General features: G+C 41.7%; 1 pseudogene; it reads left to right on the top strand.

Annotated features, from left to right (window-relative positions):
• The first annotated feature begins 14,414 nt into the window (after window positions 1–14,414).
• Window positions 14,415–14,875, top strand: LOC130857506 (60S ribosomal protein L23a-like; annotated as a pseudogene).
• Window positions 14,876–17,143: the final 2,268 nt, after the last annotated feature.

The raw sequence follows: 17,143 nt of genomic DNA, 5'->3' as shown, positions 1-17,143 counted from the left end.
ACTGTAGTGGACAGGCTGGTTTGCAATACACCCACTGGGGAATCCCCAAAATAACTACATGAGACTTGAATGGGGGCACTCAAGGCTCTAAAACTTGAAGATAGATAAATTCAGCAAAATGTGGGTCATCACTGTCAATGGGTCCCCACTGCAACCCACACGCCAGGGAAATCAGAGAAAATTGAAGTTCATGGCATTAGATCTACTTAAATAACCTAGGAAAACTAAGATGGAATTACCTGTGGGACTTTCCTTCAAAGCCTTGTCTAGAACTCACAAGATGTTTATGAAATGTCACCCACTAAAAGAAATAGTTTATAACTTAAATGTGCCGAGATTTTCCTATTAATTCGGCAACGTGGAAGGGGACGACAGAAAGCTTATATTTCAGGGTTACAAGTCTGAAAGTCCCCTGTATAAAATTAGGGTCTCTGGGTAGTTAGCCATAGAGATCTTGTCAGTTATTCTCAAGCTCATTTGGGAAAGAAGTAGACAGACATTTTTATAAGCTTACTTTTAGTTCTGCATTTCGCATGGAGTGCTTGACCTAATTGTGAAATGACACACTTTCCATAGCCTGGTTGGGATTAACCTGGCTGAACATACAGCAAATCAACTCACCCAAGAAATGGATGTTGACCAAGCCTTAAAGAGAAACTTTCTCTCTAAAGAAAACTTTGTACTAAATTCAACTTGATACTTATACACCTTTCATGATCTTCAATTCTTTTCCATTCTTATAAGTGATATAATGAGTTTCAGATTGAAGCTGATGAGTTATAAAAATCTTCATTTAAACATTCTAACTATGTTTATAGATATTTTTATGACACCCAGGACACATGAAATGTAGGATCATTAGTTTACTAGAAGATGAAGACTTGGGGTAATTTAAATGTTTCTCAAACATAAATTTTCAAGTAAACGAAATCCAGAAATCAAACTTCCTATATGATAGGAATTGTTCAAAGCAATTAACAAAACCTTATGAGATAGATATCATTTTTTCCCTATTTCATAGATGAAGAAACAGAAGTTTGGAGAGCTTAAACTAGTAAGCAGCAGGGCAGGGATTTAAGGCAAACTGACTAGAGAGACCACATGAGATAACCAGGATAAGTACACAGCTTCCCAGCTTCCTTCTTTTTTAGCTGGTATGTGTATCTTTTGGCGGCTTGGTACCAACTCTGATCTATATGTGACCTTATCGTTCAAGCATCTAACCCCTTCTCTAGCAAGTGTCACTGGCTTAGCTTGAATTAGGGTCTTCACTGTGGGTTTTTCATTTTAACATAACCAAGCAATTCCTTAATTCTCAGCAGACACTGACTGGGTCCTGGGTGTCCTAATTTAACTCATTTCTGATACTATCTACCTGAAGATAGCATCAGATCCCACAGGTTAAGGGTTCTGTCCAAAAGACCCCCTCCTCCCCCATCTCCCAACTTCAGATGCCAATCACAAGTCCAGGTTGCCACCTGTGCTTCTGACCTACTAGCTAGAGATCCTCGGATCTCCTGAAACTGAATCCTTGGTTTTGATTAACTTGCTAGAGCAGCTCACATAAACATTTTACCTACTAGATTACTGGTTTATTAGGAAAGGATATCACTCAAGAACAGCCAGATAGAAGAGATTCATAGGGAAAGGTATGAGGAAGGGGGCTCAGGCTTCCATGCTTTCTATACACACCACTCTCCCAGCACCTTCATGTGATCACCAATCTGGAAACTCCAAATCCCATTCTTTTGGTGTTTTGTTGTTTGCTTGTTTGTTTTCGCCACACTGCGCAGTTTGCAGGATCTCAGTTCCCCGACCAGGGATTGAACCCAGGCCATGGCAGTGAAAGCACTGAATCCTAACCACTAGACCACCAAGGAACTCCCCTGTCCTTTTGGGTTTTTATGGAGACTTCATTACATAGGCACACTTAAAGAAATCGTTGGCCAGTGGCAAATAATTCAACCCCCAGTGCCCTTGCCCTCCCCAGAGGTAAGGGGGTGGGACTGAAAGTTCCAATCCCCTAATTACATGGTTAGTTCCCCTGTTAACCACCCTCCATCCTTAGGTGCTTTCCAAAAGTCATTTCATTAATATAAACTTGTGTGTGGTTCAAAAGGATTTGTTATGACTATTAAGACACCTGTATCACTTAGGAAAGTCCAAAGGTTTTAGGAGCTCAGTGCCAGAAAGGGGGACAAAGACCGAATATATATTTCTTATTATAAATCACAACATCTCAGTTTTCATGTTGTTTCAAGTCGTGGGGAATGGAAAACCCCCTCAAATGCACCTCCTACATCTCAATGAGCTCTTTACCATCAAGACTTGAAAAACAACCACAGGCAATAATATTAAGGAAGCAGAAGTGGGAGGATGACCGGTGTCAGTTACTTACTATGTGCCAAGCACTGTGTTGAGTGTTCTAAACGCACTGCCTCATTTACCTTTGTAAAAATGCAGGAACTGAATGAGGTCAAAGCCCATCAAAGGGTCAATCAGAGCAGTCAACAGTGTTAAAGAACAATGACAATACAAGATACTAGACGATCCCTGCAGCCTAAGAGGAGTGAGCATAGAAGATGATCCACGGGAAGGGCCTTGAGAAGAATGGACCTAAATTTTTCTCAATTTATATTTTGAATGAGTATTATACGCAAAATTCAAAAGGTACCTAAGAGGGTTTTTTGGTTTGGTTGGTTTATATAGTCAAAGTAGTTCATTGATTGGGAGCATAAACTTTTTTTCATAGGAATTTTGTAATGGACATTCGTCATTTGCGTCTGCCCCACATCTTTTCTTTGTAGTTCTTCTAAATTGTGCATTCTCCTTTCCACAGACACAAACAAAGACAACACATATCCTAATAAAATCCTTTGTTGCTAGGATATAGACATGGGACTATATTCCAACAAACCCCAAACCTAAGCAAGACATGGGATACAGGCAAAAAGCTACAGACACACTATTCTCCTGGTAAGTACGGCCCTGGGGCATTTGCTTGCCTGCAGGAACTGCAGTGGGGATACTGGTGATAGGGTCAGGCTTTATACATGTCGTGCATCCCTGGGCAGCCACCGCAGGATTTCTGCCAGAACACCCCTGTGGGGTGTGAACACCCCTGTGGTGTGCGTTTGGACCTTTTTGATACAGTTGGATATTTTTCCTGGCTGCTTTGCTTCTGACTGTATATGACATGCAGGCTTTGTCTGTTGGCCCTCCCAGAAATTATAGTTAATACTGTGTAATAAACTTCCACTGACACTAGCTGGAAAGGATTCTTTCTTTGAAAGTGATCCCAAGATATTTGGAATCTGGGATAGACTAGGTAACCTGGTTGGAGAGAAAAGCAATAAAGAGGGGATGCAGGTAAAACACTGGCACCCAGTGGTAAAAGAGTCATGAGAACTATTGCAGGACAAGCGAGGATGATACTGTTCCTTCCTCAGTTTGCACAGATACAGCAATGGATTATATCTCAGGGTGCCAAAATTAGAACGAGGCCAGCCCTGACACCCCCACCTCCTTTCTAGTAGGCAGGATTTATAGGGCATGAAGAAGACCCTGCCCCACATCTCCTGGGCTTCTCAGAGAAATCAAGGATGTAAAGGGGGGTCAGAGAGAGAATTTGGAGAATACAGTTGAGGAGATCTTTTTGAAGAGGTTTTGCTGTGCGTTAAGTCCTCTCTCCTTTGTACAAGGGCAGGGCAAAGGGGGTTGCGAGGTGCTATCTCCCAAACTCAAACCTAGTAAGAGAATTTCCAGTGGACCATTCGGTAAGTTATGAAATGCAGCCCCCTGCAGCTGGAAGACATAGAGGACCAGGGTCTGACTAACGACCAAGAAAGCGCAGTCAAGCCGTGGACTGAAGTTTAATTCCTCCAGCAAAACACAGACTGTTTAGAAGCGCTGGTTAAGTGCTCTGGAGACAGAGGAACCAGGAGGGCTGCGACCCTGGAATCCTCAGGCACTCCCAGAGTTTGCTGGGGCAGGGGATGAGATTTCTCGTGATTACATTCGGGTTACATAGGAGAAAGCCTTGGATCCTAACAACAGGTCTTTTTAGAAGGACTTTGGCAATAAAAGCTGAGCATGCACTGCTGGATATCCAGGGGCTGAGGAAAGAGTTGAAAGGAACCACCCAGAACAGAGATGCATCCACTGGAATTGAGGGAACAGCAGCAGAGGAGGCCAGCAGGGAGCATCCAAAATTCCTATGCAAGTGCCCTGAGAGAGGGACCCGCTTGAGCCATCCGACAGGCCCCCCGGGGTCACCAGCTTTAATCTTCATCTGCAAGGCCCAGAGAACACGAGGCCACCAGGTCAAGTCATGACTCACCTGCCTCTCTCCCTCTCTTCTCTACCCTACCTTCAACCTGAGAGAAAGAGAAAGTGACAGCTAGCAGGTGGAGGCGAAGGGGGTGGGGGAGAACAAGAGCAGCCAGAGAAGCTGTGAGAGGTGTCGTCCGGGGGCAGAGGAAGATCACCTTCTCCTCTTCCATTCCTGAATGCAGCTGAGAGAGTTGGTGGTAAATATAAAATTGCATTCTGATTATATCATGAGTTGTGTTCATATTAGTCCATGGCTCCCAGTGGCAAAACACCAAAAGGATCACCTACAGTCACACAGAATGAAATGCCAGTGAAAGCAAGGCTCTGGCGGGTAGAGAAGGAAGGACTAGAAAGGCTCTGAGGTGAGTAGTTCCATTTAACTGCACAGTAAAATTTAAAGAAAAAAATCACAGGCTTAGGGGTTTGAATTCTCACTTCAGAGCATGGTCAGCAAATGAGAAAGGTTCTGTGACTTTCCTAAAATACTCTTTTATCTTACGCAGGCACAGACCTAGTAAATATAAAAAGTCAGAGACAGAGACAGAGCCTGAAGAGCGATGATTTACAAAACAGATTGAATTCACAGTCTCACCAGGTCTTTCAGGGCATTTATTGGGAAAAAGTGTCTCTTCCCCTGAGTACTGGAATGAACATATTTTGAAGGCGTCAGATAACCCCAGTAATTGAAAGCCCTGGAACTCCCAGAACCTCCTGGATCAAGGAAAACCACCCCTCCTCCCATTCTGATGAGGCTGGCCCTGTCCTGTTCAAAGACACCAGCTTCACTCAGTAGTCACCTTGCAAGGGGATGTCCTCGTGGCCCACCCCTACCTCTGCTCATTGACTCCAGACCCACAGCTAGAGTGATTCTAGCATGGCCTGAAATCAAAATTAGACCTGGGAAGACAAGGCTGACACACCAAAAACATCACAGGATTATAGGAAAGTATTCTGAGAGTGTTAGGAAGAGAAGCCCACAATTTTAGACTGGATCAAGTTCATCTCTCAGGTCACCTCACCGAAAATCCTGGATTCAGTGTGCTAGGTTAAACAACCGGAAGAGGTGTCAACTTCTTGCCTGGTTGTCTGAGACTGAGTCCCAGTGGCAGCCTGAGCATGTGAGTTCAGATGCTATACATTCCTTGATGGAATGTACAGAAGGGAATCCAAAGACTTAAGAAGACAGGAATATGAGAGTGGATTTATAATAGCTTTTATAATGCCTGATCTACTCACCCAGCTTCAGAAAAAAAAAACCCCACTAACTAGAGGAGTATGAGCATTCTTGAAAATTACTTGCCCTTGGTAGGCCAGGGATGATAGCAGGAGATGCTTCTATGGGAAAAGTTTTCCTGAAGGAGTAAATGTCGGCTTTCACCTTCACAGCGGGGCTTGATTCCTGAAATAAGCAGAAGGTTTGGGTGTGATTATCAGAAGGCTTTGATTCTTAGGGATATTTGAGGGTGCCTAATAGATTGTAGGGTCTTTGGGGCTGAAATACATGGATACAAAAGTGTTACTTAATTTGTATAAGAACAACAACAACAACAAAATCTGAGTCTGGGGAAAAGGGGACTGGCTTCTGCCACGATGATAGAGAGTCACAGTCCTTTACCCAATTCCCAGACCCAAGTCACTTTCAAGGCCCAGAGCTCCTTGGATAAAAGGGAGACCAAATACCCTCAAGGAACAGCCCAGCAATGGCACCATAAATGTATCCCGATGTCCTCCTCCTTCCCTTTAATAAAAGCACTTGGAGCCCCATACCAGGTAACTGGGCACTGGGAAAAGGGCTTATCCTGAGCTTTCAGGATTGTTACTATTACCTCCTCGCTGATGCTAATATCTGGAAACTCCAAATACCATCTGTGGTTCTCTGGTTGGTGTAAGGAAGTTTAGGGAATACAGGTGCTGGTGGGGCTCACCCACAGTAGGACCATTTATAGTGATCCTAGTGGCTTCTTGAACCCCCTCTGTAGTTACTTGCTCAGTTCTGAGTGCTTAGTTGTAGCCAAAGTACTGACAGAATAGACACACTGGGTCCCTGACCAGTGATGTGAGTGTTATTATGGTAGGGTTAAGTGGAAGCCTCTAGAACTGTCCCTCCATCTGAAATAATAAACCAAGATGCTGTGTACCTATTAATTCATTTAATCTGCACAACAATGCCATGATATAGGAACTACTATCATCCCTACTTATGGATGAGGAAACTGAGGCACAGAGAGGTTAAGCAATTTGCCTACGTTGACATTGCTCTTAAGAGTGGATTCAAACCCAGGCAGACTCCAGAGTCTATGTGCCAAGTCAAGATCCCTGGTCAGCTAAGATGCTTACCACAGACAAAAGGATGTTATACACACCAATGGTGCCTTTGTGAATATGGTAGAAACAAGGATTGTGGTGGCTGCTCACGGTGAGGAGTACAGAGAGGTGGTTAAATGTACAGAATTTGAAGTCAGACAACATGGGTTCAAATCTCAGTTTACTGCTGAAGACCTTATGCAAGTTTCTTACAGTCTGTTTGGCTCAGTTTCCCCCATTTGTAAAATCATAGTTCTTCCTTACAGCATTATTATAAAGATGAAATGAGTTAACATATATGTACAGTGGCTGGAAGATGGTGTGTGCTATTATTGTCTTCCTTGCTTTATCAAGTGTATATTTATGCAGTTAACTGATTTTCTATTTAATTTCCTTCAGCTTTCCTCCTACTATTTTATACAGACTGTACTAATGATGGTTAATCTTAAAACTTAGTCCAGAGATTATAGAATAACAAGATGGGCTTGTTAATAAACTTGAGGAAGAACGATCATTACTCAGAAATCCTGGACTTGGAGCCTGATTCAGGGATGGCTAAGACTTTAGGTCTCTCCTTGTGAATAGAGGGTGAGCATGTCCTCACTTTCACAAGGAATGGTGGCATTATCTCAGGCTATGAGAAACTGTATGGCTTAAAGGTAGATTTTCTTGGATGCTTTGCTGAAAAAAATATTAGACCATAGTGAATGTTCAATAATATTCATCTACAGTTATCCAACTAGTTCTATTAGTTACTGACCTGATTTCTGATGATAGTATTAAAGTTCATGTAATAGCTGTTTTTTTTTAATGTCATTCCCATGTGTTTTTTCCAACACCACCAAGCAATTCTCTAGTTCTCAGCAGAGACTGACTGGGTGTCCTACAAATTTAACTCAGTTCTGACACTATCTACCTGCAGCTAGTGTCAGATCCCTCAGGTTAAGGGCTCTGTCCTATATGACTGCTTCCACTTCAGACACCAATCATGAGTCTAAGCCATCACCTGTGCTTCTGGCTGACTAGCTGTAAATCAAAGGTCCCCACTGCCCCCTCCTCAGGTTTGATTAATTTGCTAGAGCAACTCACAGAACTCAGAGAAATATTTGCTTATGTTTATAGTTTATTATAAAGGATATTATAAAGGATACAGATGAACAGCCAGATGAAGAGGTCTGAGCTCTTGAGCTGGGGGGCAGCACCCTCCTGGGATGGGAATGTATCTATCAACCCAGAAGCTCATCAAATCTTGTTGTTCAACAGTTTTTATAAGGAAGAATTTTTATAAGGGGAAGGCACACCCCCGCCTTCCCCTGTCTCGAGGTTGGTGGGTGGATCTGAAAGTTTCAACCTTCTAATCACGTGTTTTTCGTGTTTTTCGGTGACTAGCCCCGTCCTGAGGCTATCTAGGAGCCCCACCCTAAGTTATGTCATTAGTAAAAATACAGAAGTGGTTCCTTATGAATAACAAAAGTCTCCTATCACTCAGGAAATTCTAAGGGTTTTAGGACCTCTGTGCCAGGATCCAGGGATAGAGACCAAATATCTATTCCTTAACATAAATCACAGTATCACATACATGCGCCCCAATGTTTACAGCAGCATTATTTACAATTGCCCAGATATAGAAGCAACCTAAGTGTTCATCAACAGATGAATGGATAAAAAGAAGTGTGGTGTATATATATTATATACACAATGGAATACTTCTCAGCCATAAAAATGAATGAAATTTTGCCATTGGTAGCAACATGGATGGACTTGGAGGGTATTATGCTAAGTGAAGTAAGTTAGACAGAGAAAGACAAATACTGTATGATATCACTTGTATGTGGAATCTAAAAATTAAAACAAACTAGTGAATATAACAAAAAGGAAACAAACTCACAGATATAGAGAAGAAACTAGTGGTTACCAGTGGGGAGAAGTTGGGGAGCGGGGGGCAAGATAGGGATAGGGTATCAAGAGGTACAAACTATTATGTATTAAAAAATAAACTACTAGAATATACTGTACAACACAGGGAAGGTAGCCAATATTTTATAATAAATATAAATGGAGTATAACCTTTAAAAATTGTACTCGTAAATCACTATGTTATATACTTGTAACATATAATATTGCACATCCACTATACCTCAATAAAAAAAAAGTCATCAATTTCATTAGATTGTCAGCTCCATGAAGCTCCATTTTCTCTCTTGTTCAGCACAGTATCCCCAGAGCTGGAACAGGGTTCTGTACATGGGATTCTCTCAGTAAATGTTGGAATGAATGACTTGTTGATTTTGAATATGATAATCATATTGTTAATTATCTATTGGCAGATGACAAAGTGCTTCAAATTTAGAAACCTAGAAAAACACACATTTATTATCTCACAGTTCTGGTACATCAGGTGTCCAGGCAAGGTTTTGTTGGGTCTCTACTCCAGGGTCTTATCTGAAAGCTGCAGTCACAGTCTTGGCCAGGGCTGCAATCTTAGCTCAAGGTTTGGCTGGGGAAGGATCCACTTAAAAGCTCACATGATCATTGGCAGAATTCAGCTCATTGAGGGTTGCTGGACTGAGGGCCCAGGTTCCTTGTTGGCTGTCAGTTGGAAGTTACCTTCAGTTTCTGCCACGTGGGCCTCTCCACAGGGAGGTCCACAACATGGCCACTTTCTTCGTCAAAGCCAGCAAGGAAGAGGGTCTATTAGTATAATGGACATTGAAATCTTATGTAATAAACTGATATACATGTAATCACATACATTCTGTTACCTACTGATTAGAGACAAGGCATGGGACCTACCCCAGTCGGAGAGAATTACGTAAGAGCGTGGATTCTTGGAGGCAAAGATCATTGCGACCACCTTACAATTTGTCTGCCTCAGTGATTCACCAAATACCCTTCTCAGATGAGCTGAGCTGCAACCATTCTCTAAAGAAGGCCAGACAGTTAATGTCTATGAAATGCCAGTGAGTCCTCATTAGCTCAGCCTTCATTACCCAAATCCCCGCTATTGTCAAGTTACATAAGGAAGCAAAGGTCATCTTAAGATAAAAATATTCACTAATATCAAATTAGTTCCCACTTGAAAAACATTTCTCCTCTTAATGCTAGTAGATGTCCTCTTACATATCATTTTGCCAGAGTGCCTCCTGCTAATTGTGTGTCTGCAATGCAAATACAATCAAAACCAATTGCACAGGCACTTCAAAAGAAATTTATCTGAATATCAGAGGCTTGGGAGAGGCCCTTGGGAAAACTGATGAAGCCCTCGGATAATTTTGTAAAAATATTCTTATTTGGATCATGTTGGGAAATTTGAGTATGAAATATTATCTATCCTGCTGTCATACCACTTTTGGAGAAATATGAAGAAATGTCAGCAAAATATTTCTTTTTTTCATTCTAAGAAAAATTGCCTAGGTGCAAAATGATTAAGTAACCTAATCTTAAATGTAAGAGAAAATAACATAGTCCCATAGTTTTATTTTTATTTGGATCTCTTGTGGCCTGGGTTCAAATCCCAGCTATGTCAATTACTAGCTGTGTGATAGGCACGTTAATTTTTCTGTGCCTCAGATCACACATCTGTAACATGAAGATGCTGGCAATAATAGTACCTAAATCACCCTAATGACAACCCGGGGGCCAGTGTTGAGGCAGGTGCCCTTAATGGGGTTAATGACTGTGATTGGGGTAAGATGACCAGATGTCCCTTTTTCTTGCCTCCAAAATGCTGGGCCTCAGCAGCGTAAACTAGAGTGGCCAACACATTAAGGTCAAGGGAATACACAAGTTTAGGATAACTTCCTCATCTAACTGGTTTCTGAAAAAGTCCGTCTAATATGAATTCACCTAAAACAAAGACCAGATGATACACTGCAACTTTCCAAAGGTGAACAGATTAAAAGCGGTGGATTCAGAGCCAGCTGTAAGTAACTTCAAAGCCCACTTTGATGCTTTTTCCATACCCTTCGCTTTGCACAGCCCAGTGGATAGGAGGAGGAGCAACAGGGAGGAGTGGTCCAGACTGGGAGAAACACCCAGCTCTCAGATGCATAGCCGACCCCCGGAAATCACTAGCCTCCTTCCCTGCCCCCTCCTCTTCCTCAAGCAACCCTTTCGTTCCTTAGCTCCCTCCTCCCTTCCCACACTTCTTGTGTTCATCCAGGCTGCCACTTAAGAAGGTTTTTGAACAGTACCCTTGAGATCTCAGGAAAAGAGAGAACAATCTAGATCCAAAAAAGCACATAAACATTGCACCATCTTCCCGCTGCTCTGTTTGAACAGAGAGAGGAACCCAACGCAAGGCCCAGGAGTGCTGAGTTCATTTTCAAAACAGCGCAGAGGGTGTTCATTCTTAATAAACCAGTGGAGTGAGACAGAAGGTCCAGAGACGGAGGGGAGGGTCATGGCTTGACGGATCAATGCCACAAACACAAGCAGCTGAGTCCACAAGAGTACAAACACAGACTGAGGTGCTGCTTGGGGCTAGGAAGGATCAACAGTACCGTAGGAACTTGCGTTCCCAGCCAGAAGCCTGGCCTTCCCACCTGCAGCAAGTCACAGAGTCTCCGGTTCTTCAGACGTGAGGTAGAGAACATTCACAACCCTTAGAGGCCGAGCTGGGAACGGGAAAGAAAATGAAATGCTGGCATGCAAGTGGTATTGCCTTGGGAAATAATCCAGAAGGGAAGTGTTATTCCATAGCTGGTGCTGGGTACAGTCTGAAGAATTAAATGAATCCATGCCACTGTGAAAATATTTTGATTCCTCTTTGACTGAAACTAAAAGGACTATAGGTAACGGGCTACATGGTATTTAACAGTAAGGCTTGAGAGGCAAATCTCGTGAACAAAAGTACATGGAGAATTCCAAACCCTGAGGTTATATTACTTTTTCTCAGTACAAAGACAAAAGGGGATTAGAGAATATTTACACCCCAGAAACCTCAAAAAACAAGGAACAATAAATATGAGCCACGTGGGTCAAATATCTTAAATTACAAAATTCTTTTCTCCAATAACCCTGCTCAATAGTTTCAATATTTAAAGGTAAAAAACTCTCCAATATAGTTAACAATTTATTACACATTTGTTTAAACCCTCAAAAATAGAACCTTGTATCTTGAGTCTATAACGTCTACAAAGTTTATAAGACATGTTTGCTACATAGATTATAAATTGTGTGTGTTAGAATGTTAGTTAAATTAGATTTTCTCACTGTCTCAGATCACATTCCCTGAGACAGGATTGGGGTGCCCATGGTTTAGTGAAGGAGGACTCAGGAGGAAGTGAGGAGAAGGACGGGGCAAGAGGAGGAGCTAAGCAAAGGGAGAGTCTCAGCTGGAGATGAACTTCAGGATGACTCCACCGGGACGCTCTGCAGCATAAACAGCATCTCAAAGTGGATCCCACCTTGAGGCAAGGGGGCAGCCTTTTGTACCCCATGTCAATCAGTCATTGGCTGCTGGTTACAGCCTGGGTGGGGGGGGAATAGGTGTAATTTCCTGAGTGGAGCAGCTCCCTTTGGGCTGAGGGCAACTCTTTGGAGAAGGATGTATCTGTGACTACTTAGCAGTTCAGACTCACAGCACCTGGGGGATGGATGCATGCGCCAGGAGATGTGGCCAGTGGACCAGCAGCATTCGGTACACTCACAACAGCTGTGAAATAAACTCACCTGCCTGTGATAATCAACCCCCTACCTAGACCTTCCCCAGCCTTCTAGTAAGGAATCATATCACTATCAATATGGTATAGATTTCTTGGGGGTCAGTCTCTGGTATTGGCTTTCTCCATTTAAGCCTGTTTGAAATCAATACTTTCTCAGGCAGTCAAATCTAAATATAATGGGAATCTTCATTTGTCCACAGACAAGAGCAATTCAGGATGGATAAGAGTAAATAATTAAAAAGTCAAACACTGAAAAAAAATGGAAAGAAGATCTAATTAAATATTTATCATCAATCTCAAAGGAGGATGTTTTTTAAAGCCTGGATGTAAGGAAAAACTCATAAAGGAAAAGATCAGCAGGTTTTACTGCATAAAAGCAGAAATCTTCTCACCATCAGAGGAAAAACAAAACCAACTCTGCATAAACAAAATAAAAAGGTAAACAACAGAAAAGAATATTTCTGCAAATGTGATAAAAAAAATTCCTTGACAAATGATGGTTGCTAATTTACCAAGGGTAAGATTTTCACAGCATGCTCATGGGCCAGATTCCGGAATAAAATCCCCAGCCAGCAAAGGGGATTGAAAAGAGATTAAAATATCTCTTTTCAAGTGCCATACCAGCTATATGGCGAGTGACCAGCTGTAACCTTGGGCAGCTTACTTCATTGTTCTATATCTCAGTTTCTTTATCTTTAATGTGGAGATAATAATACTACCTACCTCTCTTTTGTTATTATTCTTAGGGCTGCAAGAGCCGTATGTCCTACTAGGAATTGATTGTCCATATTTATAAAAAGAAGTGTTAGAAAGAGAAAAAGGAGCTGCAGGGGGTGGCAGAGAGGAAGCATTAGGAAAGAGTAAGTGAAGATGAGGTTGATAGAATCAGGGCAGTGTATCCAGCTAGGCTCCACCACGCTCTGGCCTGAAACTCTCTTTGGCAGAGCTAAAGCTCTACAACTTAGGCCAGGGAGTTGCGAGAGGCCCCTTGACGCCCATGGAGAATTCCTTCTTACCTATTTTGATAGAGACAAAATTTCTTTTCTTCTTCTCAGGCTCCCTTGCCAGTATGTGCGGTCATACGACCAAATTCTAGCTTACGGAGCATGAGTGGGAGTGATGTGTGCCATTTCTGGGCACACACACATCACATTCATCTATGTTCTCCCCTCCTTTTCAATGGCTGGAAATTGCATGTGGTGACTCAACCTGGACCATGCAGATGACAACAGACCCTAACACAGGGCAGAGCCACTAGATGGAAAGAGCTTGAGTCTCAGAATTGCTCTGTGGAGCAGAGCCACCAATTAACCTGGAATACCCACACTGGATAGTTTCATGAGTGAGAAACAAACGTCCTTATTCATGCCACTAAATTATTGGGTCTTGTTACAATAATTAATTCTACACTCATACAGCAACGTTTAGCTAAGATTATTGATGAATGCCACTTAAGGCCTTTCCTATGGAAACACCCAATGCACACTGGAACAGTGACCCTAACAAAAAACAGCAGGAGGAGCTGGCAAACTTTTTCTGAAAAAAGGGAGAGATAGGAGATACTGTAGATGGCCTTATGGGCCATACAGTCTCTGTTAAAACTACTCAACTCTGTCTCTTTGTAGCACAAAGGCCACCATAGGCAATACATAAACGAATGGGCATGGCTGTGTTCCAAAAAGTCATTATTTACAAAAACAGGGTGTAGTTTTGTACAGGCCATAGTTTGCTGACTCCTGGCCTACAAGAACCCCTGGAAATCCTGCTGTTAGAGAAGCATTTGTTTGGCCTATACCTAGCAGAGTCTTATAAAAGTATACACAAAGGCAGTAAATCAAACTGTAAAAAAGTGGCATTATTTGTATTTTAATAACAGCCTTATGTTGCATCCTATTGTCTTGAGGAAGCTACATTATAATGGGTTTGACATTCCTGATCAAAAGTCTAAAGTTAAACTTTCATAAAAAAAAAAGATGTCATATCTACTCAATTATTAACTCTTTAAATGGCCCAGTTTAAAATTTTCTAGACTAGATAAGCATCGATTTAACAGGACAACATTGTAAATGGTCTTATCAATTTTATTTAAGATATTTCTGGCTTTTCATGAAGATGGTGCCTAAAGTAAGAAAGGAAACCCCTGTCCCTCCCAAAGCTGAAGCCAAAGCAATGCTATGAAGGCCAAGAAATCGGTGCTCAAAGGTGTCCACAGCCATAAAAAAAGATCCACACCTCACCTACCACCTGACAGCCCAAGACAATGCAGCTTTGAAGGCAGCCCAAATATCCTTGGAAGAGCACCACTAGGAGAAAGAAGCTTGATCACTATATCACTGTTAAGTTCTCCCCAGCCACCAAATCAACCTTGAAGAAGATAGAAGACGACACACTGTGTTCTTTGTGGATGTCAAGGCCAATAAGCACCAGATCAACCAGGCTGTGAAGAAGCTCTATGACACTGATGTGGCCAAGGTCACACCCTGATCAGGCATGATGGAGAGAAGAAGGCATATGTTTGACTGGCTCCTGACTAAAATGTTTTGGATGTTGCCAACAAAATTGGGAACATCTAAACTGAGTCCAGCTGGCTAATTCTAAACATTTATATATTTATTATTCTAAACATTTATATATATTATAGTATATATATAATATATAAACATAAATAAATATATACTTTTCACCATAAAAAAAGATATCTCTAGAGAAAGTTATGATTGATTGGCTGATAAAGGTACTTGAGATACGTTATCTCCAATCATCACAAAACCTCCCAATGTGCCTTACCAAGGGGAAAACTGAGGCTCAGAGAGGTAAGTAATTTTTCTAAGATCATCCAACTGATAGAAAGAGATGTGTCTAGTTTCAAAGCTTCTATTCTCTTACCACTGCCTCTTGGCTAGAAGAAGGAAGGGCATGGGCAGAGATTTTGATGGAAAACTACACGCTGGCCAGGAGAAGAGGCCACTGGGTTCTAAACCTGGAGGGATAGGTTTATGCGGTCAAGAGTATCAGGAAGCAGAAGCTTGGCCACTGTGTGTCGTTAGTGGGTCATACCATGGATAACTGGCTGAATATTCCAAGAGTGGATTGTTACAAGTACAACGCACAGCCTACAAAGAGCAGCTATGAAATCATTACATTTACTGAGTAATTACCATGTGACAGTCAGCACGCCACATACTTTTCATGGACCTTATCATGTAATCTTCACAATAACTCTTTGAAGTAAGTACTGTTATTATTATCTCCATCTTATAGTTCAGGAACTGAGGCATAGAGTGATTTAAGCAACCTGTCTAAGGTCAAAAGGTTTAGAAATGGCATAGCTAATCTTGTCAGGCCTCAAAGCTCACATCTTAATACCTTACATTATGCTGCTTCCTAAAACAGCAAATAATAAAATTTCACGCTGCTATATTCTTATCACTGTCCCTGTTCCTTTATCCAGAGAACTTTATCACAACCTGCAATGATGCATATTTTTTGCTTTCTTTCTTGTCTCTTTAACTAAATAGTAAGCACTATGGAGGCAGAACTCATGTCTATTTTATCCAACAAGACCTAGTACCTAGTAAAATGCACCCTGTAGGTATTTGATAAATTTTTGTTGAATGAATTAATGGGTAAATGATATGTTAACAGGGGAACTCAAGATGGCATAATATCTGTGCAGTTGGAAGTGGTTCTCTTCTTATTGAAAGTCAAAACAAAGAAACAAACAAAAGCAAACTAGAGTTGAAACCATCATGCATTACTAGTGGGGATATAAAATGGTGCAGCTGTTTTGGAAAACAGTTTGGTGGTTCCTCAAAAAGTTAAACATAAAATTACCATATAATCCAGCAATTCCACTCCTAGGTGTATACACAGAAGAGCTGACAGCAGGGACTCACACAGATACTTGTACACCAATCTTCACAGCAACATGATTCACAATAACCAAAAGGTGGAGACACCCCAAATGTCCATGGATGCATAAACATAATGTGATATATACATACAGTGAACTATTATTCCACCTTAAATAGTAATGAAATTCTGATACATACTGATGAATCTTGAAAACACTGTGCTAAGTGAAATAAGCCAGACACAGGACAAATATTGTATGATTCCACCTATATGAATAAGCCAATTTATAGAGACAGAAAGTAAAATAGAAGTTATCAGGGGTTAAGGGAGGGTGGGTGGGGGATTTTTTTCTAATAAACACAGAAATTTCAGTTTTGGATGATGAAACCATTCCAGAGATGGATAGATGTGATGGTTGCACAACAGCATGAGTGTACTTAACGCCCCTGAATAGTTAAAATGGTACATTTTGTGTCATGTATATTTTACCAAAGAAGAAATCTCCACACAACAGGAGATGTGAATTGTTTTTGCCAGCACATCACTCTGAGGTCAGAGAGAGTAGCAGGAGCCCTATGGGGCCATGGGTCTCAGAGAGAACAGCCTTCCTCAGGCCAAGGATGCTGATGTCCGCACTGCAGAGCCCAAGAGGACCGGGAGACAAGAGCGAATCTCTGGCAATACAGATGACACTGATTCTACTTGAGAGTTAAACTCAGCCATCATCAGCAAGTCCCAGGACATGCTCAGTCATTACAATACTGTCCTAGGCACCGGGAGTGGGTATTCCAGTGCAAAGAGAATGCTAAATTGTGAAGATTCACAAGACAGAATCCTGATGAGGAGAACATTTCCATAGGGTGGGAGCAGAGATGTTTCTTTTCTCTTTTTTTATTTTTTGGCCATGCCATGCAGCCAAAAAAGTTCTTAGTTCCCCTGATCAGGGATTGAACTTGTGCCCTCTGCAGTGGAAGCACGGAGTCTTA

Source organism: Hippopotamus amphibius, chromosome 7 (assembly GCF_030028045.1).
Source record: "Hippopotamus amphibius kiboko isolate mHipAmp2 chromosome 7, mHipAmp2.hap2, whole genome shotgun sequence".
Lineage (NCBI taxonomy): Eukaryota > Metazoa > Chordata > Mammalia > Artiodactyla > Hippopotamidae > Hippopotamus > Hippopotamus amphibius.
This window is presented reverse-complemented; position numbering and strand designations above follow the sequence as displayed.